The sequence below is a fragment of the Cervus elaphus genome, chromosome 25, assembly GCF_910594005.1.
Source record: "Cervus elaphus chromosome 25, mCerEla1.1, whole genome shotgun sequence".
NCBI lineage: Eukaryota > Metazoa > Chordata > Mammalia > Artiodactyla > Cervidae > Cervus > Cervus elaphus.
Window position 1 is genome coordinate 16186167 of NC_057839.1, and position 23562 is coordinate 16209728.

A 23562-nucleotide genomic window follows, 5' to 3' on the forward strand; every position below is an offset into this window, starting at 1 on the left:
CTACTCTCAACACAGGGGCCAGGGAGAGCCTCCAAAACTTTATGCCGCACCACGCTACTCCTCTGATCAAAATCCTCCAGCTGCTTCCCATCTATTCAGAATCAGAGCCCAAATCCTGACAATAGCCTCAAAGCTATACCTCATTCAGTCCCTGACACTTCTGACTTCCTTTCCTAACATTCTGTGCCTCAGTCTATTCAGTTACCATCAACGTCTTTCCTCGCACACACACACATAGTCCCACCTTAGGGCCTTTGTACCCGCCATTCCTTTTCCTGGAGGATTCTTGCCACAGATAGCCTAGAAACCGGCCTGTTCACTTCATTCTGCCCTCCTAGACATGTCACCCTACCTGAAAGGCCTTCCCTGACCAACATACCAAATAAACAACCCCCTCCACCACACATACACACACCACCACACACACACACCCCCCCTTCCACCCTGCCTTATCTTAGCGCTCATCACCATCTGACCACATGTATTGCTCACGCCTTACATTCTCTACATCTGACTGTCAGTCCATGAGAAGAAAGACCATCTTCAGTTCTTCATAAATTCTTGGTGGTAGTGAGTGAATTTTTAAAAGAGTGAAACTTATGTCAGAAAGGTGATAGTCCACTTGGGATTAAGACGTTTGCTTTATACAAGCGTAGTTACAAATTCCCAGCAGCTAAACACTCCCATCTCCTATGGAAGGAGAGAGGTAGAGGGCCAAGAAGAAATTCAACATTAGGGACTTTTTTGATCATGGAAATTCTAAGTCTGCTCCTGGAAGTGGTACTCACTCAGGACCCACAGTTATCTGGGCAAAAACCATCACCCTTCAAAAAGCTTCCAGGAAAGAAATATTTTTCAGTGAGAGAAAAATAGATAAAATAAAAATACATATAAAAGTGAATGAAAATAAAATAAAAACGAATACAACAGTCTTGTATATTCTGAACTGTATGTGAATTTAATATTTTTTACATGTTTTTAACTTGAAAAGTCCATGTTTTTGGTACAGCAAAGTCCTCTGAGAAGTGAAAACTAATATCTATAAGGTATTTTTCACTTTTTGCCCCCAACAACAACCCTATGAGGTAGGTATGATCACCAATTTCCCTTTGGTAAAAGAGTGAACAGAAAGGTTAGGAAAGGTTAAGCAACTTGCTCAAGGCCATGAAATTCTAGCATCAGGACTTGACTTAGTTCTTCCATTTCATATTCACTCCCCGCCCCCATTATTTATATGTTGTTTTTATTGAAAACGGAGTTCTAAAAAAGGAAAAATGATCTTTGAAGTGAAAACCTAACTGAAGAAACATCTAAATTCAAATAGCGACCAGATCAGAAAATCAAGGTCTAACGTGCTTCAAGACACTGGAGAGGTAATGACACGGTGACTTCTCTAGCATAAGATACAGGTGCAGGAGAATCATTAAATGAAACAGAAGATTAGATCTAAGAGGTACAGACCTCTGTAAGGAGACACATAGTAACACCCCTTGCTAATTATAAAATGGAACAGAGGCAGAACAACACATAAGAAAACACACCCAGGCACCAGCAGACATCAGACAACAATGTCATCATCTTCCAAAATGCATTTAAGATACATTTAGAGAAAAGCAAGTTGTAGAATTAATCTCAAAGGCCATGTGAAGTATTGCATGCATATCAAACCAATGCAGAAATACCCAAGTTTTAGTCACTAAAATTCAAATTTAAATTAACCACCATTTGTTGAAATGTTTAAAATATGCACTAGAAGTAACTTCAATAGAATAATCATTAGTGATAATCAATAATCCTTTTAACAATTAATTACATTAATGACTATGTAATTATGATTATGATATATATGATTATGATTAATAATAATATATGATTAATAATACATTAATGATTAATAACAAACTATGATTAATAATAAATGTACACTATAGTATCAATATAAATAGCAATGAAAATAGCATTTACAATGCAATCCCCAAAATTTAAAATATATTTCCTAATCAATCTTAAATCATTCCCAAGTTCTATTTGTAAACTGTAAAGACCTAAAAGGCCATAAATTAGCCAATCCGCTTTAGAAACTAAAAATATTTGAACTTGCTATCTAGAAATTCTATACAGTGTTGCATGTATATATATGGGTATGTATATATATGTGTGTGTGTATATTGGATTGATTTTTCTGTAACATCTTACAGAAAAATACACACATATATGTGAATGTGTGTGTGAATACATTTTTTTCCCCACAGCCTTATTTTCATACAGGGAAAACACTTGCTCACAGTTTTGCTTCACATCACAACAGATGAATGCTCAAAAGCAAAAGGCCCCATGGAGAAGATACACTTTGAAGCAGGAGAATCTTTAATCCAGGACAAATCGACTAGAAAGTACACTTCTCAATGATCTAAATTGCTAAATAGTCTATACAAGAAATGCACTGAGAATTTTAAGAAGAAAAGAAATATCTTAACTATTGGCAAAGTTTTCCAATAAGCAATATTTTTTCTGCTTGTGTGCCTTTTTTGGCTTATAAAATTCCAATAGGTTGCCCAATTTTAACAAGTTCTAACAAGATTAACACAAGTCATTTATGTGTATCATATCACAATCTAAGGCTTAGAGGATTTTACAAAGATTAAAGACAATCTGAACACTAAAGAAGAGACAGAACAAAAATGTGTATGGGATTAGAATGGAGAGTGATAAACCATCAGAATTTCCCATTTTGAAACAGCAACAGACAAATTTCTATCAAATATCTAGGTGCTAAGAAACACAAAGGTAATATAATTCTGCTTTTAAACTACGATTTATATTCTCTCTACTCCCAATAAAGCAAGCACACAGAAGTATCAGTTTTCATTCAACATTCTAATACTACCTGGAAAAAAGGGAGGGAAATAGCTGTAAGGCCAACAAGTTTAAAATGAAACAAGGCTACCAGTAACACCAAAAATGACTGCAAACAGCATCCAGGCAGCATCTGTCACACTCCCATTTCACAATCACAGCTGCACGGCTAATTGACTTATTCATACAATAATATGTGTTGAACTCCTATCAGAAGATGAGCACTATGGACGGAGTGGTGATCAAGACAAAGTGCCTTCAGAACTCCTGCTCAAATAGCAACGGATGACTATCAGCAGCGGACCTGGGTCCTCCGAAGACAAGAACAGGATAACATGCTCAGGAATGCCAGGGCTTGGGGTGGGGGATGGATGTCCTGGTTCAGCTAGGGCAATCAGAACATTTTCCTATGAAAGCAAATATTTGAGAATTAAATGAGGAGAAGACACAACCACAACATCTAAGGCAGACGGCACTTAAGAGAAGAAACAGGAGTAATTTCAGAGACTGAGATGAGAACTCAGTATTAATGAGAGAAGAGTAACAGCCATTGTGGTTGAAGAGACCTTGCTGGGTTGGGGCAGGGGGTGGGGGTGGGGGCAGAGAGAGAGAAGGGGCCGGATCACACAGGGCTGCCTGGAGGTGGGAAAAAGAAATTGGGCTTTATCCTGAGGGCACTGAGAGGTCACTGCAGCAGATTTTAAGCAGAGGAGTGATGTGACTCATGTTTTGAACAAGATACGTTTTGAACAAGATACAAGCTAATAAATGGAGGATGGACTGCAGGAAGGAAGAAGCTAAAGCTGGAACATTTGTAATGTACAAGAATTCAAGTGAGGAAAAGGTGGTGTCCTGGAGATCAAGGCGGATAACAGTGGAGGAGGTGACAAGGAGGCGGGTTAAAGGTAGAGACCACAGAATGTGCAGAGCTTGGGTGCAGGCTTAAAGAACATGGGGAAATGAAGAGCCATTCACATTTTGGGGGTGGGGGCTGAAGGTACACGGTGGTGCCACTTTTGAGATGAGAAACCAAGAACTCTATCTTGTGCTTATTAATTATTAAATTTCCAAGTGGAGACAGCAGGAACATGGTTGAATTATGAATCTGGAGCTCACGAGAGACATCAGGACAGGAAACACCATCTCACAGGTGTGTTCACAATCAAGGAATTAGCTAGATCACTTAAAGTAAATATCCAGATGGAGAAGAGAGTCAAGGACAAAGCTCTGAACTATTTCAACCCTTGCAGATGGACCAAAAGAGGAGGTCCCTGTAAAACAGAGAAGAAAAACCAAGAGGACGTGGGGTTCCAATAGACAGACGAAGAGGGGTGGGTGGAAGGGATAGACGATGCAATGGAGAGTGAAAAGTTAGAGGAAAGAGAAGGGAAAGTGATGTGACATGGTCATCTCAGGGAACGGGAAGGGCAGCGAGAGCCCAAGCAGGGCCAAGGTCAGCCGGTGAGCTCGGTTGTGTGACTGTCTCCGGAACACTCAGCTGCAGGTGCTGAGGGAGCAGATGCTTGGATTCTGCAAAGTCAGAGCTGCGTTAAGGCCAGTTCACTGGGGAAGACAGAGAGAGGGGCAAGAGACTGGCAGAGAGCCCAGACCATCCCCTCTGCTCAGAAGGAAGCCAGGCCATGACAGGGCCGATGGGTTGCAAAGCAGAAAGAGAGGCAGTGAACTGGAGACTCCCAAGCAAAAATGAGGGTGTACCTATGCTAAAGGATAGGAAGTGGTGGTTTTCAGATAATGAAATATTTGAAATTCAGATTTTGGAGGTGGTATATTATTGGTTGTGGACTTGGCCTAGGATAGCAGTTCTTAAACACTTTGGTTTCAGGCTCCCTTTGTACTCTTGAAAGTTACTAAGTATCATATCTATTACAAACTATTGTGGTTCTACCTGTCATTAGTTACCGTATTAGAAATTAAACCGGACATTTAAAAACACTAATCCATGGGAATTCCCTGACAGTCCAGTGTTAAAGACTCAGTGCTTCCACTGCCAGCTGTTGGGTTCAATCCCTCTTTGGAGAACTAAGATCCCGCAAGGCACAGGGTATGGCCAAAAGAGAAAAAATAAAAATTAAATTAAAAAATACTAATTCAGTTTAAACTAAATCCACTACATGTAAACATAAATACTATTCCTATAAACAAATAACTGTATTTTCAAAAGACAATGGAAGAGTAGCATTCTTTTTACCTATTTGCAAATCTCTGATATAAAAAAAAGAAAGTTGCATTCCCATATCTGATTCTTCATTCAGTCTACTGCAATATATTATCTTGGTTGAAGTATATAAAGAAAATTTGACCTTGTACAGATATACATAGTTGAAAAAGGGAGAAATATTATAATAGCTTTTCAAATAATTGTGGATGTTATTCCTTAATATTACACACTAAGCCTCAACAAGTGTTAATCTCTTAAAGGTTAGTTATGATAGTAATATGAAACCATATTAATTAACAGTTCAGACTCTGTAACATTGCACACATTGGTCTATCATGTACTTTGGTCCAAACTGCACTTCGAATGGATAGATCTTACGGATCTTTTGTCCATGCAGAATTTTGTTAAGTCATGTTTTAGTCACTTGGGAAGTACAGCTTCCCCACATTACATAGATATTTTTTTTAAAAAATGACACATCAGAAAAGTCTTTAAAGTATCCAAGAAGTCGTCAATCTCAGGATGGTAGATGTTAAGTTTTCCAATATTCTAATTTTCACTTGAAGACTTAAATTTATCACTGGTAACAAATATAATCAGTTATTTTCCTGAAGAGGCAAGCTGACTTCTGTCAGGAAAAAGTCTGCCAAAGAACCAAGTCATGCTTTCAAACAAAAATGGTGTACCATGGAGAAAAAAAAATGACTAGTTCACCCCACAATTCAATCACTTAAGTACCTTTCCTTGAGACAGCCACCATATTTCACTCTGGAGAGATGTTTCACGCATACTTCCAATTTCAGCACACAGAGTAATAAAAAGAAGTGCTCTAAAGGGCGGAGATATAATAAAATTAATAGTATTTTACTGTTCCATCAATAACATTCCTAAGTGCAACTGGCATTATTTACTGCAAGTAATAGTGAAGAAAAAAGTAACAGCTTGTACCATTTGGTGTGAAGGTGCTAGAATTTTCACTCACCATTGCTTTTGCCCACAGATGATGCAGACATCAACACAGTAAAAGTAATATCTTAGTATTATTATGAAAACCGTGACCGTGCAGACCTTTGAAAATGTCCAGTGGACCCCAAGAAGTCCACAGACCATGGGTGAAGAACTATCATGCCAGGATATGGCCAAGGACATGTGTGCATGGCTGAACTCGGACGGAGAAGAAGGTGTTGGACTGAGAAAGCCAAAGGCCTGAGAGACCCAAATGCCGACTTGACCATCATATGGGTGCCGATGTTACTGAGAAAGACAGGAACACTAAGGGAAAGGGGGTGGGGGGGAAATGAGGAGATGACACTAATGAATGAACAGGTGAGTCTAGGAAGACACAAAAGCCTGTAGGGGCTGCTAAAGCCTGATGACAGATGCTTCAAACAAGTGCAGATTTTCTAAGGAGAAAGAAGGAACAATAGCTTGGAAGTGGCATCAGCCACAGTGAGAGTACTTCCCCAGCTTCCAAGTTCTGACCAGGTAAGGGAAAAGGACCACTGGCTGCCATAAACCAGTGAGAGGGTAGGCCCTTGGCACACCTTCACCAGCCTCTCTTACCTATGCCATGGGTTTCAGTTCCAAACCTTACAGTCACCTGGGGAGCTTTTTAAAAACAACCAAGCTTAGGGCTCCACACCAAGAAATTCAAACACAAGAAGTCTGGGGTGGACTCTGGGCAACTTATTCTTTCAGTGATGCCCCTGATGATTCTGATGCTTAGTCCGTGTTGAAAGCCATTGGCAGGTGGTAGAAATGCCATTTGAACTTACTCTCGCCTCTAAAAAGCCTCTATTACAGCCAACTTAAAGAACTTAAGCTTTCCCCCAAGTACGTGCACACATCATCTCCTTTACCTAAAATATTCTATCCCTACCTATGTAAGCCTTATGTATACCTTCAGAGTTGGAGCAAAACCATTCCCTTGTCTATAGCTTTTTTGTAATCATCACAATCTTGGTGAAGCCCTCCTACCCTCCACTGTACTTGCTAGCTTGTTTCTCTTTCCATAGTTACACACCCATGTGTTACTGTGCTATCTCTAAATATGCCATGGCCCCATCTGGAGTGAAGGCTCCTGGTGAGTTGGGGCTGTATCTTAGGAGATTTCATAGCTTCTAGCACTGTGTTTTACAATCATGGACATATAAAATACATGATCTAAAAATCACATTTTGCTCATACTGTGACTGTGGCAAGTGCATTTCTTTCATAATCTTGTGGCAAAGTGAAAATAAAACACACATCTGGTAGTTCAGATATTTCCCTGAAATATCTGAAACCCTCAAAGGGTTTCCCTGAAATTAGGGTGTTCCTCAAAGGGTTTCACTTATTAAAACAATGTGAAAATGAATAATAAAGTCTTTATAACCTTCATTTCCCTGTAAAATATTCACACATTTTTAAATATTTTAATCTTGGATTGCTTTAAAATGTATTACAATTGCAAAATTACATTACAGGCATCAACATTTGTAAAACTCTTATACTTCACATGATTGCAATATTGATCTTTAAAGACTATTGAAAGCCATGCAAAGCACAGGACGTGAAATATCAGTAAGGAGGTACCATGGGAGGCTAGCTGCTACCTCCTAACAGAGGACCTTCCAACTTTCAGTTCCAAGAACATGTTCAATGGAGCAAGAGACCTACTAGTCCCCAGGGAAAAAATCTTGTGAAATCTTGTAGCCTTTACACTGTTGTGGCTTGTTTATTTGGGAGTTTTCTTAATCCAATGAAAAACAGTACAGTCAAGCTTTACAATTAAAAAAAAAATTCTGCATTCATGTGAGCTAAAGATTTTCATTTTTCAGTTTTTATACAAGACTGTCTAACCCCACCCCTTCCGTTTTTCTTCTTACCTGCCAGACATTGACCTATTTCGAAGCATATTGAGAAACTTACTGCAGAATAGTTGGGGAATCAAAAAATGAAGATTGAAATGCAAATGAGTTGATTAATTATCTTCTAGCAAAATAGTTTAATGAGCCCACTACCTGGAAGCAGTCAGTAAAAGACCCACTTGAATGTTCTGGTGGTGAACAGCTATTGCCTCTAATATACCAAAAAAGAAAAACACCTTCAGGGATGGAAGATGAACATGAGCTGTTATGCAAGCTGGATCTAGCTCATGTGATTTAAGGACAGCTCTAAAGTAAAGCCAGGAGCTTCCCTGGTGTCTCAGGGGTAAAGAATCCGCCTGCCAATGCAGGAGACATGAGTTTGATCCCTGAGTCAGGAAGATCCTCTGGCGAAGGAAATGGCAACCCACTACAATATTCTTGCCCAGAAATTCCATGGACAGAGGAGACTGGCAGGCCCTAGTCCATAGTGTCACAAAGAGTCGGACACGACTTAGTGCTAAACGACAACAAAATAAGACCAAGCAAGACACAAAGAGAGGTAGACTTGATCAAAGAATGAATATAAGCACAAAAGCATTTATATAGGAAAAAGAGGATGTGAAAAAGTTATAAGAGGAAGAAGTGTGCCTGAATCTCTGATCCAATCACAGTTAAGTTAGAATTAAGGTTGAATTTTCTTTTAATTCCTTGCAAAATTTTTTTTTTTAAATGGTGGAATTGAACTCTCAAGAATGAGACAAGGAAAAGCACCTTTTGTATATCTTATCAGAGGTTGTAGTCTAACAAGCAATTATCTTTCAAGGCTACACAAAAATAAATCAGACTCTCACTAGGGATATCCTATGTATGTCCTTGGACTCCTATCATAATTTACACACACACACACATAGTTTCTCCCTCAATGTAGTCAAAATAAAATTGGGTACCACTAATTAATTGTACATTATTAATAAAGCCATAATCTTGTACAAGAACGATCGTTACCATAAACAACTAAAAGATGGACATTATCTAGATCATTTTCTATGTAGTCTTTTGTTATTGTCACCCGTCTACTCTAAAAAAGGTTTTACTCAATTTAATGTTCACACATTAAAAATGGCCTTAATATTTTATGAGATATTTCTGTGGCTTTGGCAAGAAGCCTAGGGAAATTAAGCCACTTGGAAAAACCAGTAATTTAGAATTACTAAACCATCATAACCAACAGTACAAAAAGGTAATGATTTCTCAAAAAAGAATTCTCCAGCAAAGGAATCTGCAATTCCCTATTTTTGTCCCAAGGAAATTTATCTTCTTGAGTCAACATTTCTTAGTATATATGTGGGAAGAGGAAATCAATTCTATTTTAATGCTTGACAACAGTAATAATTGCAGTCCCCCCCCTTTACCAGGTTTTGGCACCTTAGGCAAGTTGCTAACCTAAATTACTATGTTACTGTGTGGAGAATAAAATAAAATTAGGCAATACTATATGTCACTTAACAAAATGGGCTCAGTAACAGTCACACAATAAGTATGTTGAAATGAAAGTGCCCGTTTCTTATTTACCAACCTAAATTGAAAGCGGCTATCAATATTCAAGTTCAAGATGTCCCCCAGGCTTCATAATGCTGGAGAGAGTAACCATCCTTCATAAAGGCATCATCTGCAAAATCACCAGTGGGCACAGTCACACTTCCAGAACTACAAGAATAAGGTTATTAGAGGCAGCAGCTTCACCAGCAGTTCTACGGCATTGGTGCTCTTCAAATTCACCTCTTCAAATTGTCAACAGTGCTAGGTGAAAAGTTCTTTAACTCTTTCGTCTCTGAAAATTCACTCAAGTACACAAAGAAGGCTCATAAAGGGTCAGCTGCTTGAATGAAGTGATCATAATTGAGGTAAGAGAAGGGAACAACCAGGTGTCTTTCCGAACATTCTAGTATTTCAAGGAAAGGGAGTTTGAAAATTTTCTGCAAATCAACAGCTAATGGCCTATGAAGTTTTAGTTCAGGACTGGAAAGCAATAAGTAGAAGAAAACTAAAGCAAAAACTAAAGCAAATACTAACCCCAGACCATGAAAGCAAACACACAATTCCTCAAGTGGTTACCGAAATATGAAAACCTTCTTCCCATACATACTTAGGAAATAGCAGCCCTAAGTATATTACACTGCGAAAATATTCCACAGCTTTTCAAAGGCTCCTTCATTCATTACTTAACACTGAGATTAGCAATCCTGTGAAGTACTCAAGGTGGGTATCATGGCTCTCTAAAAATGAAGAAACTGAGAAATTAAAAGCTAAATGGTTTGTCCAAGGCCATAAGTCTAGTTAGTGAGGGAACAGGAATTGAGTTTCCCTAAATCAGAGCTATTCCTTCGCCCCACATAGATTAATTATTGCTGATGAGACTAATGTGCAAGGACTAAAAAGTTTCCACATCACATGCCTATAATACACTTAAAACTTTGCAACAGAGGACGCCTCTGGAAGACCAGGTGTACCCAAGTCACATGAGAAAACTAAAACCCAAATGATCTACATTACTACTCAGTAGAATGTAGAAAATGTGAGATTCTATTGCCCTCTTGTAACACTTATGCTTTCCAGAGGGGCAGTGCTACACAATGCATGATGCTACCAGGTACTGTCCATTTTAATGATTATTAGGATAGAAAGTAAACTAATCAGAACACAGAGCTAAGGCTACCTAGTCACCGGAGATGTTATTCATCAACTTGAGGGACTAACAACAAAGCTAAGCAGCACACACTGACAAGGCTTAGAATTTACAACAATTTGGAAGCCATTGGATTTTAAGATAAGGTAGACCAAATAAACAATAAGTGGGCTACCCAGGTGGTGCTAATGGTAAAGAATCCATCTGCCAATGCAGGAGACATAAAGAGATGTGGGTTCAATCCCTGGGTGGGGGAGATCCCCTGAAGGAGGGCATGGCAACCCACTCCAGTATTCTTGCCTGGAGAATCCCCATGGATAGAGGAGTCTCGTGGGCTACAGTCTATAGGGTCACAAAGAGTCGGACATGGCTGAAGTAACTTAGCATGCACTGGGCTAAACTTTCTCAGGAAGGATGGGGCAGAGGTAGGTTTAGAAAGGAAAGCAGAGAGAAAGAGTTGCCTCTGAGAAGGGAAAGTCAATTAACAGGAGAAAAGTCAGTATCCAGGAAGCAGAAGGGTAGACAGCCTGGAAGCTCAGAGTGGTCACTGGGGGTTCAGTAGACGTGAGTACTCCAAGAAGACCCATTGCCTCCTCCTTGGGACTGAAGAAACCCTGATTAGGGTACAATACAGACCAAATCTGGCCCCGGAATCTCTTCTAAGTGCTCACTAGCTGTTTCAGGGAAGACCTAAGATAAAATGATAACGCAGCATGGGATCAGATAGCCTGAAGAAAAGAATACTAAGTAGCAATTAATGGTCTCCATGAATATGAAGAATTTTTACAAAGATCAAAGTAACCAACTGTTTTCATTTTCACTAAAGCTTAAATTGTAAAGAGAGAAAGTGTTTAAGCAGAGCAGTTACTGACTCTTAAGACACTGTTACTAGGAGACCCTCAAATCCTTCTTTAACATTTTTTTTTCCTCCAAGGATAGAATAAAATGCCTGAAATAAAGTGCCTGAAATGCCTGGAAGAAGTCCTTTCGTGGTTCTGTTCTGATGAAGAGAGCATCATTTTACAGGCATAAATTCACATGTAAGCAATTTAAACCACATTTTCCCCAAATGCTCCTGGTATATCCCTGATCCCCACATACCAGAAGGGCTGCCTGGCCTTACTGGTCAGTCTTGGTCTAAGAAAGGTCCTTCCCCATCTCTCCCCACCTGTCCCCTATCCTAGCTAAAAGTTCAGAACATCACACTCATTCCCATTCTGTGAAACCACTGAACACTGAATGGGAATAATTTTTCTGTAAGTTAACTTTATACAATATAGCAGCCATGCTTCTTCTTTGTCTCATTCCAGAAGTACTAGAAAAGATACCATTCTATTTAATACCCATCTAAGAGAGTCTGTGGGAAGGCTGGTTCTTTTCTTGCCCAAGGAAACAGACTAAGGTAGGTATTAAAAGTCAGCCCCTTTTCATTCTTACCTCCCCAGAGCACAGGTCACCCCTGTAGATTCAACCTCTGTGGAATGCAGCTCTACTAAAGGGCAGCTGTGGGAGCCAGCCTGGCCAGAAAGGCTCGGCACATCCAAACCTGGTCTGTAACCATGAACAGAACTGCTTCCAGCTGGTGCTTCAAGAGGTGTGATTTCCAGAACATTCCTAAGGTTACTTCTTACCTATTTGAGTGGGCACGTCAAAGCTGCAGGCACCCTTACCAATCTGCCCTGGCACACTTATGTTGGAGCGTATAGATCACTCACCCTGATCTATTTGGCATGGATGTGAAGGTAGAAGCACCTGAGTCTAGTGGAAACTGTGCTAAGAGGACAAATCTGAAGCTACCATGACCTTACATTGAGACTGAATCATGCTGTATGGATGTCCAAACATCTGGTAAACCAAAGGCTTGCTGGACAGTGGCAAAGTTTGACAATTGTCATGGATCTAAGTTTTGGATATAAGGACAGTTCAACTATTTATGCAGCATTATCACAAGCTAATGTTCTGTACCACATGTATGCACCTGGAGAATGACTGCATCATGTTCAAATACAACAGAAAATAACTGAATTTAGGACCAATGTCTTCTTAAAAATCAATTTTCTCCTTTAAAAAAAAAAAAAAGAAATCAGCTGCTGGAAAACAAAGTTGTGAAATCAAACAGTTTCAGGTAGGCAACTGAAGTTAGGATTTCCACCCAATCAACTAAAAAAGAAAAAAAAAAGTTTTGTTTTTTTTTATAAAGGAAGAACATTCTTTGCACACTTGACTTGCAGCCTTCCAAACAACAGCCAATACAAAATTCCTTGAAATAAAGTCTACTTAAGTAAGGCTCAAATATTGATGGCTATGCTTTTACAATGTAAATTTTGTATAAATTTCCATGCATAACGTACCAAATTAAGTATTTGACAGTACCTAAAGTGTATGTGCTAGAAGTCCTGCCCACAGACGTCACACACTCTTACAAAGGGGAGAGGGGGTGGGGAGTGGGAAGGAAAGGGGAGAAGTTGGAGAAATGAAGTGAGGAGAAATTGGAACCCAGAAAGTAATTTTTCAAGAGCATAAAAATGTAAGGGTGAGAACAGGGAAGCAGCACAGGGAAAGAGCTGATTATGGGCTAAGGAGGAAGTAATCCAACTCGAAGCATACAATTGGAATTTTGATATTGTGAAATATGCTGCTTTTAAATTTCATTCTGGCAGAGGAGCTAATGAAGGAAAACTTTGTCCTAGTAGGGGACAGCTGAGAAAGACAAAGAGGAGCCCTTCTTTTAAATCTGATTTAAATCTAACTTCCAAGACAGATTTTTTATCTAACTTTCTCTTATCTATTATTTTTTTAATCTAATTTTCAAATCTCCAAAATAGAAGTTCAAATCTTCAGACTGCTTACTTAGAACAAGACATTTCTATAAAACCACCATATACAGCTATAATAAAAACATAATAACAGTAGGAATAGTAATAACCACTAATGGCTGTCATTTGTTGAATGCAGATTATTAGGCCAGATACTGTTTAAGTACTGAAATATATTAACTCAGTTAATCCTATAAGCACAGTCTGAGGTTAAGGAATGTTATTATCCCCATTTTACTGATAAAGAAACTAAGGCATAGAGAGGTTACTTCCACCCTAAATCACGAAACTACTGTCAGGGTCGAGACTTTAACCTAGATGGTCTGACGCTAGTGCCCACATTTCTAACCCCCATGCTCTGATGGAATTCATTGCCACACTTTCCCCTAAAGCAAACTCCAGTAGGAAATACATCCTCTTTCTGTAGTCATGCACACAGAGAGAAGATCTCTCTCCTACACATGGTTCCTGAAACAAAGGACAAAATTATGGTGAATCTACTTGTTTCCATGAAATACACAGTTAACTCAATGACTACCATTCTGAGGAGACTTATCCTTCCATATATACTCTCTTATTAATGATTTCTTTTAGAAAAAAAAATTCTCTAGAGAGGAAGAAAAGCAAAATGATCAACTACGTTTGCCTCTATTGAAACAACCTTTGCTGACAAAGGTCTGTATAGTCAAAACTATGGTTTTTCCAGTAGTCATGTATGGTTGTGAGCTTAGGATCATAAAGAAAGCTGAGTACCAAAGGTTGATGCTTTTGAACTGTGGTGTTGGGGAAGACTCTTGAGAGTCCCTTGGACTGCAAGGGGATCAAACCAGTCCATCCTAAAGGAAATCAGTCCTGAATATTCATTGGAAGGACTGATGCTGAAGCTGAAACTCCAAAACGTTGGCTACCTGATGCAAAGAACCAACTCATTGGGAAAGACCTGATGCTGAGAAAGATTGAAGGCAGGAGCAGAAGGGGATGACAGAGGATGAGATGGTTGGATGGGATCACTGACTCGATGGACATGAGTTTGAGTAAGCTCTGGGAGTTGGTGATGGGCAGCAAAGCCTGTTGTACTGCGGTCCATGGGGCTGCAGAGTTGGATACAACTGAGTGACTGAACTGAACTGATTAAAACAACTATACAAAAAAAAAAAAAGAAAGAAACAACTATACAAATGCTTTATTTTTTAATTCTGTTGAAATAACTATGCTAATATGTTATGTCCTAATCCCTAATTCCTAGGAAATGTTTTATTTCCTAACTCCTGAAATAATTATTTCTTAATTCCTAATAACATTCCTAATTTCTAGTTTTATTTCTCTGATCCTTAAGAACTTACCAGATTACCTCTGCAGAACTCCTTTGACCATGTGTGTAGCTGTTATTTTGCTAAGTACCAAGCCCAAGCCTTTGCCCATCTGTTCCTGTCCTTACACTCTAAGAACCACTAGAAGCCTAGAGGCCAGCAGCAGGCCCTCCATCTCCCACGAGTGTGCAGAGGTGCTGACTTAGCACCAGCAAATTCTGGCTCCCTGCAGCATTTCTCAACTGTCAAGGTGACCCCTTTCCATAACCCGCCTCTCACCTACTATAAGCCCTCAAAAATGAGAGTCTTTACTCCTTCCAGGAAGTGGGATAACAATGAAAATCTCCGTGCTAATAACTGACAAAGCAACTGTTACACCATCTCGGCCTAACCACAAAGAAGGCTGAGTGCCAAAGAACTGATGATATCGAACTGCGGTGTTGGAGAATGCTCTTGAGGGTCCCTTCCAAACCAGTCAATACTAAAGAAATCAACCCTGAATATTCATTGGAAGGAATGATGTTGAAGCTCCGATACTCTGGCCAGCTGATGCGAAGAGCCAACTTATTGGAAAAGCCTCTAATGCTGGGAAAGGTTGAAAGCAAAAGGAGAAGGGGGGTGGCAGAGGATGAGATGGTTGGATGGCATTACCAACTCCATGGACATGAATTTAAGCAAAATCTGGGAGATAGTAGAGGACAGGGAAGCCTGGCATTCTGCAGTCCATGGGGTCACAAAGAGTTGGACAAGACTTAGTGACTGGGGACTTCCCTGGTGGTCTAGAGGCTAAGACTCTGTGCTCCCAATGCAGGGGGCCAGGGTTCAATCCCTGGTCAGGGAACTTGATCCCACATGCTGCAGCTAAGGCTGGGAACAGCCAAATAAATAAATAAAATAAATAAATATTTAAAAAAAAAAAAAAAAAAAGACTTAGTGACTGAACAGTAACAAGAACTAGGCCTGACTAACTAATTAGACATGTGACTGGCAACTAGCCCTTCAGGCAATTTTTTATCACGAACTTTTAGCCAAATGTATGTATAAAAAGACACATGCACCTATACCCACACTCACATTCACAGATTACACCTGAATATATATGAATATTTATATATACATACATATAAAACAAATTCCTTCCAGAACAATTTATGCACCCGATTTCCAAACACACTTAATTGGACCTATGGTCGCTTCAAATGAAATTTCTACTTAATTGGTAACTGTGTGTGAATTATTAACTAGTGCTCTTGGAGAACAGAACAGAAAAAAGAAGAGAGGAAAAGAGCTTCTAGTACAGCTGGAAGATTCAAGAAATGACTACATGTTTCCTCGATGGTTATACAATAGACTTCTTCCCATTTCCCCAGGTTCGCTGTCAGCTTCAAGTGCTGTGGGCAGGCTGGCCTGAATGGCCAGGCAGGAAAAGGGTCACTCAAATGTGTGGCCTCTTTGGAAGGCAAGATGTTGAAACAGGTTCTTCAGATCAAGCACTGCCTCAGCTTTCATCTTAAGTGTGGAATGGAACCCACAGATCTCTTTAAACATCCACTTGCCCTACTGTGCCGTTTAAATTAAGCTCCCATATTAGTACCTAAAACAGTAAAGCCTTTTCTCCAAAATCTAAGAGATTAGGCTGAAAAACACATAAGACTTGTATGCCGATACTGCAATTCCTAAGGTATAGTACCTGTCTTCCCAACTCAAGCCCCCACACTCCACTGTCTCTCAGCATGCTTGGATTCTAGGTCCACATGAACACCAGTTTCTACATCTTATGTCCGCCCCCCTCCCATTGCCAAGGGGAACACTAATATTTAACCTTGACCCACTGGTTATCTCAAAGCTATAAAGGGGAGCTGGATGACATGTCCCAGGGCTCTAGTTTATCTGGGGCAAACCAAATCTCAGTCTTAGGTCATCTTCTGAGGAGACACAACATTTAATGACTCCCCAAAGTAGTCATTTATGGATGTGAGAGTTGGACTATAAAGAAACCTGAGTGTCAAAGTATTGATGCTTTTGAAATTCTCTCAAAGGAAGACTCTTGAGAGTCCCTTGGACTGCAAGGAGATCCAACCAGTCCATCCTAAAGGAAATCAGTCCTGAATATTCATTGGAGGGATTAATGCTGAAGCTGAAACTCCAATACTTTGGCTACCTGATGCGAAGAAGTGACTCAATGGAAAAGACCCTGATGCTGGAAAAGAGTGAAGGCAGGAGGAGAAGGGGACAACAGAGGATGAGATGGTTGGATGGCATCACTGACTTGATGGACCTGAGTTTGAGTAAGCTCTGGGAGTTGGTGATGGACTGGGAAGCCTGGCATGCTGCAGTCCATGGGGTCGCAAAGAGTCAGACATGACTGAGCGACTGAATTGAACTGAAACAGGCCTTGGAACATTAATGTTACATATTCACAGATGACCAGGGAAATCTGCTCCAGAGGTGCTGGAGTGCCAGGTAAGTCAGCTTTGGGACATTCTTTCATTACTCTAAGTGATCCTTCAGCCCTGATCCTAACTGGTAGACTTGAAGACTGGTCAACTTAGAGAACAGGCTACTATATGTAAGAACAGCAGTTTGAAGACAGATGTCTATTCCATCAGGTCAGACACTAGATCTCGGTTACTGTGGGAAACACTATTACATGTACTTTTTATATGCAGGTGGTCAGCAGCCAACAGAAATCATTTAAAGGTCCAAAGAAACAAAATAACTGCAGGACAGGGGCATCCAATGTTAGTTCTTATCTTGATGAGGGTACCCTTGCTTCAATGTACATGATGCCAAAGGGCTAATATCCATAGCTAGAGCTGAGGCTGAATTAAGGTGTTTAATCTTTTAAGTGGCAGCCAAAATGATGTTGACAAGGCCCCAGAGAAAAAGGAGCTTGTGATATATAGGGCAGTGAGGGAGCTGCTCTTCCATCAGAAGGAAGTGAATACCCATTTCTAAAACTTGGGGTCTTACTTTCTAACGGAGGTGAGCCCTGGGGGCTGGGCCTCCTCTAGGGGGTACTTCTTTCTTCCAAAGACCCCACCATTCCTTTCCCATCTTTCATTCCATCTGTAGCTCCTTAATACTACCAGCCAAGGGAACAGCCGAAAAACAATGCAGAACACAACAACATAAAAACAAAGGTCAACTTTTGTGGAAGAAAACCTCAGATGGTTTTCTAGCTTACATACGCAATGATCTGTCCTGCACCCCCTTCCCCTCTTCAGATAAGTAGGTTTTTACCAGTGGTACTCTCCCTCTCAGGCAGTAAGAACAATACATAACATTTACTCCCTCAGTCCTGCGCCAGGCACTGTACTGAATGCTATCATGTATTATCTAATTTAACAGTCTCAAGAGACAGGCCCCACAATTGTCCTCTTTGCCCAGATGTAATGCTGTCAAACAATACATCTAGAATTCAAACCAGTCATGACTCTAAAGCCCTAACTAAATGGAACCTGCTTTTATTTTTAGCTTATCTCTTGGTACAATTCCCTGCTCTCAGCGTCAGCACTGGCACAGCATCTTTCCGATGTGAAAACTTTTAGTGTCTAGGTGGTTCCTCACAGTGCCCTTTGGGGACTCACAAGCACATGAAGGCACTTAAGGAACGATAACTGAGATTTCTGACAATGCTGATGAAATTAACCTCCACGCCCCCGGAATTTAGGCATCAAACACGTAAGGCCAGGTGTGCCTGACACATTCTAATCCATTTCTGGGCTGTGGGTCTATCCATGACTGGTTCTTGGCTCTGCTTCAAAGGGAGGCCTTGCTACTTCTGTCCACAGGAAGTGATCGCAGACCCATCCAACCAGATGACTTCATGTAGGTCAGGGAAAGAGTGTGTTTATGATCTAAAATAAAGTCTGGATGTCTGTCTACACATTAAAGCAGTTAAAATACACACAAACACACTAGACTGTCCAGCCGTCCTCTCCTCTTGTCTACTCCCAAGTTACCCGTCACCTTAACCAATGATCCATCATCTTTATCCAACCCCCAGAATGAGCCTACATTGAGGAGCTTATGATGGTGAAGCTATTTGGCAGTGTGGGGACCTGAGGAGAATGCTAGTTAAGAGAAGAGGTGCGCGGGAAAGCAGCGACAGTGGAAGGTAAGTCTGTTGTGGCTTCATGAATTGGGCAATTCAAGAGAAGACGAAGGATGACAGACAGACAAAAAGGTGGGCCAGCATTCAGTGGCCACACGGTCGCCACCACCGATGGCCCCCAGATACCCAGACCTTCCCAGAAATCTCCTCTTGCCAGCCAAGCCGTGCCCTTTAGCATCAGAAGAAGAAATATAAAGCAATTAGGGCTAAGGAAGCACATTCAGAATTAAGTCTGTGGTTGAACAAGGGAAGGATGGGGCCAAAGCTAAACCAGTACGGTCTCCTCCAGCAGTTTTCACACAACTGGGTGGTGAGTCGCCCAGGAAGTCTGTTCCAAATGCAGGTAGCTGAGACCCACCCCTCCTGGATGCTAATACAGTCCTGGAGCAGGGCCCCGGAATCTGCCTTCTCGATGGGCCCCAGCGGACCTGAGGCAGGTGCTTGGGCCACACTGGGTCAAATGCTGACTTGGCCATCCCCGCCCGGCACCTGGAAGAGTGCTTCTGGATAAAGAGCTGGAGGCCTGGGCTCAATTCCCACCTCTTGTTGCTCAGGAGTGTCAGGACCCAGGCAAAGGTGTCTGATGTCTCTGGATGTCTTTTTCTGTCAAATAAGGAGAATGGAAATGATCTCTCATGCTCCCTTCTAGCTCTGAAATACCATGACTGTGAAAAGTCATGACAGGAAGCCTGGTAGCCTGACACGTTTTGCTTCATGGACTCTCCAAGTTAACACCTTCGGTACGCACAGGGATGGGCCTGGGCGTGAGGGGTGATACCAGACTGGATTTAAAACCTTGTAGAATTGAACACGTCCTCTGCCACAGTCTCTCTTGTGACCAAAGGCACATGTCCTGTGACTGGGAGGTCAGAGGTGCAGGTGATGCAGAAGGGTGTCAACAGCAGACCAGCTGTGAGGGAGGCCTGCCCAGCCCCTCAGATGGAGCATTTTGTTCCCACGTGTGTGTGCGCTCCAAGTCAACGGACTGCTGCTCTCAAGAAGGTTAATCCCGTATCTGCCCAGGGAGAAGACCATCACTGCAGTCTTGATTCTTGCCTACTTTAGATCTGCCTTCTACGGGGAGACGAGGGGGAAGAATGGCACCCCAAGGGATGGAGGGAGGCCTCGGGGTCACGTCAGCAGGAGCACACCTGCACCAAGGGCTTTTCTCCGCCGAGAAGAATAGCACTCGTTCACTCTTCTCTGTGAAATCACAGCTTGTCTGTTCAGTAAATAAAGCATCTGAATTAATAGGGGATCTAAAGAAGCTGGAGGGGAAAGGCCTTGCCCTAAAATAAGCTCTGTGGGCCGTGCAGACACCGCGCAAGCAGCTGGGCTGGCACTCCCGTCCCTCTCTAATTACTAAGGGAGGGGGCCCAGCAGCAGGGACGGAGGGGACTGTCAGCGAGGACAGGAGGGACCCCGACGGGCAGTGAATGACAGCACAGGCAGGCCTCGTAACCGCTGCCTGGCTCTTCCCTATTTCCTTCTCAGACAACCAAATAAATTAGATTACCAGCCAGTGAATCCTATAAAGAAAAAAAGTCCAGGGAACTCTCCCTTGATCTGGTGTCTCTTTCCAGTATGAAAGGAGCCAGGAACTAAAAAATTGAAAGAGACCCAGGTTCACAAAGTGTATTTCCAGCCAACCTTCAATCTAGGAGCAGCATTTCAAGTGGAGGCCACAGACCGGATGTAGACAATCAAGCCAGGCTCTGCTGTGGATGTCACATTCTCCTCCATTCCTCAAGGTGAACAAGCTCAGCCTTTATCCAAAGGGGAAAGCAGGAGCTAGTTACACCCAAGGAGTTTGTAAATTCAGGTGTTAAGGAACAATATTTGAGTAATAGCAACTGTAACGTGAAGAAAAAAGTCTACACTGAGCTTCAGTTCAGTTGCTCAGTCATGTCCGACTCTTTGCGACCCCATGGACTGCAGCACGTCGGGCTTCCCCATCCATCACCAACTCTCAGTGATTCAGAATATGGGCTTTGGAGGATGACATATTCCACCATCGGCCCAAGGGCCTTGGTCAAGTGAAAGCCACGTGACAGTTCTGCACAGAGCACAGTGGAGAGTGTATATGCTCAAAAGTGCAGAGGCTCAAAAGTGCCTCTGCAACATAGGGGAAAGCTTGCAACCCCACTGAGAAGCCCACAGCTTTCATCTCATTGTTGTTCAGTCACTCAGTCACGTCTGACTCTTTGTGACCCCACGGACTGGAGCATGCCAGGCTTCCCTGTCCTCCACTAACTCCCGGACTTTGCTCTAACTCATGTCCCTTGAGCGAGTGATGCCATCCAACCATCTCCTCCTCTGTCGCCCCCTTCTCCTCCTGTCCTCAATCTTTCCCAGCATCAGGGTCTTTTCCAATGCGTTGGCTCCTCACATCAGGTGGCCAAAGTATTGGAGCTTCAGCATCAGTCCTTCCAATGAATCTTCAGGGTTGATTTCCTTCAGTGTTGACGGGTTTGATCTCCTTGCGGTCCAGGAGACTCTTCAGAACTGCTGTAATGGTGTAGCTCTGGGTGCTTTGCACACAGCTCAGTTGCTCTAGGAGTACCAAGTTTATCAAGCTTAAGCAGAAAGCAAGGAAGAGGGCTAGAAGGTTATGGCAGCTGGGAAGAAAAAAATTTCACCAGGCTCCCTCTTATGTGGGGTCTACACACAGGGCTTCTAAGTGGCTTCTCTCCTCTGTTAGGGAACCAGAGACAGCAAACACCACCACACAGACAAGGGGCTTGGGGCCCACGCCGGCCACCAGCATAGCTGCCACCATGGTGCCTCTGAAACAGCTTTCCAGAGTGCCCTTGAGTTCTGCCAGAAAGGGAGGGCTTGTCCACTCAGCCACATCCAGTCATCACCACATCTGGTCAATTCTATCTCCTAAATACAACTTGGATCTGCCACCTCCTGACCAACCCCCTTGACAGCTTTAATCCCTGCCCTTCTCTCTCCTCTGAACTATCACCATATCCCATCTACTGAGTCTCACATCACTGTCATCTGTTGCCACTGTCACAGGAATCTTTCTAAAACCTAAGCAGATAAAGCACTCGCCAGCTCTCTAGTTTTCAAATGCTCTCAATTTTCACAACAGAGGGTTCTCAGACTCTATGGGACTTCACATTTGGATAAATCTGGCCCCACCTTGAGAGAATCCTAGCTGATGGGGTAGGTGGAGGGGTTGGGTCCAGGAATGTACCTTTTCAACATGTTCACCAGGTGATGGAGAGCTGGCCATGTTTACCTTCAGAGGGGCTTTCATTACCCCAGAACAATACATGAAGAGAGAGGTTAGAGATTGGGAAGAGAGATGCCCGAGGAGTGAGTCCAGGAATGAGTGCAGGCTTTTACAGCGTAGTTTCTCGTGACTGTACATTTCCATCTGGGGGATCCTTTCCAAGGCTGTAATTTTCAGATCGTGCTGCAGGCTAACTGCTTTTATGCTAATCTCTCAATAAATACCACTGCTGAAGACGCAAACACTGGCTGGTACCATAAAGGCCAAAAAACTGGAAAACATCATTTTTTCAACTTTTAACTTCCACTCTGGGGCCAGGCCCTAGGACTTGCCTCAGTTGCAATAATGAATGCAAGAGGTACTCAATAAATGTCCACTGAGGCCATGGCAATCGATGCAGCCTACACTTGGCACAAAGCCCGAAAAGCTGCTCCTCCACTAAATGACCTTCCAAAAGGAGATGTTCCAGGAACAAACTCTTTAGCCCAATTCCCAATACTGGATGATGAATCAATATGTAATTTTCTTGACAGAATCATTATTTTGCAACTTGTTTATATTTTTTAAAGTATGAAAGAGACTTCTTGAAGTCTCTGGCAAGTTAAACTCCCATAACAATTACCTTTAGAATTTACTTCATCAGCCAGGCAATTCTAACATACTGACATCTGAAGGATGAAAATAAGTTTAAAGGAAAACACCTTTAATGGGAAACCACGAGCCCCCTAAAGGGTGGCCACTTGGGTTATGGCAGCCTGATGCCAATTAAGAAAAACTTCCTTCTCAGCAAGTGCTCAGCTGATTGGTTTATGAGCACATCTTCTCAAATCAAATATTGATCATCTCACGTAGCTCCCTTTTATAAGACCTTCCCTTCCAGCTTTATGATAAATTAATATTCCCAGGTCTGAAAGTTACTCTGAGTCTTTTGCTAACCTCGTACAGATATTAAAAATGTTCAATAGCCTTCTGAGGAAAGCTTTAGGGGAAAGGAAAGCTTTCAACCATCAGGCAACTTTAAAACCTGTGACAGCAGTTTGCAAATATGCTAGTGAAATGCTTGAAATGGACCCATGACCTAGCTGGTCACAATGAGTGGTCACAAGCAACGGGCAACTTATGACACTTCCCTTCAAGGTGGACTCACCTAGCTCTTGGTGTTAGAACCCCCCCCCCCCCACTTTTTTTTGTTTTTGTACTGGGTCTTGGTTGCTGTGTGCGGAGGCTTCCTTTAGTTACAGTAAGCAGGAGCTACTCTCTGCTGCAGTGCACGGGCTCTTAGGAGCATGGGCTTCAATAGTTGCTCCTCAGCATGTGAGATCTTTCTGGACCATGGACTGAACCCGTGACCCCTACACTGGCAGGCGGATACTTAACCACTGGACCCCCAGTGAAGTCCCTAGAAATCCCCGTCTTCAAGGCTGAGATCCACTGGCTTCAGCTGCACCTCTATAGTCACACCACCTACCCCTGCTCCCGGATGCCTGCCTGTGTGTGCAGACAGC

The 23562-nt window shown here is 42.0% G+C and overlaps 1 protein-coding gene across 4 annotated transcripts in view; it reads right to left on the minus strand.

The window, feature by feature from the left end:
• The window catches only part of MAST4 (microtubule associated serine/threonine kinase family member 4), a 603634-nt gene that overhangs the window by 495247 nt on the left and 84825 nt on the right, over nt 1–23562 (minus strand). The gene's annotated exons all lie outside the window — the stretch shown is intronic.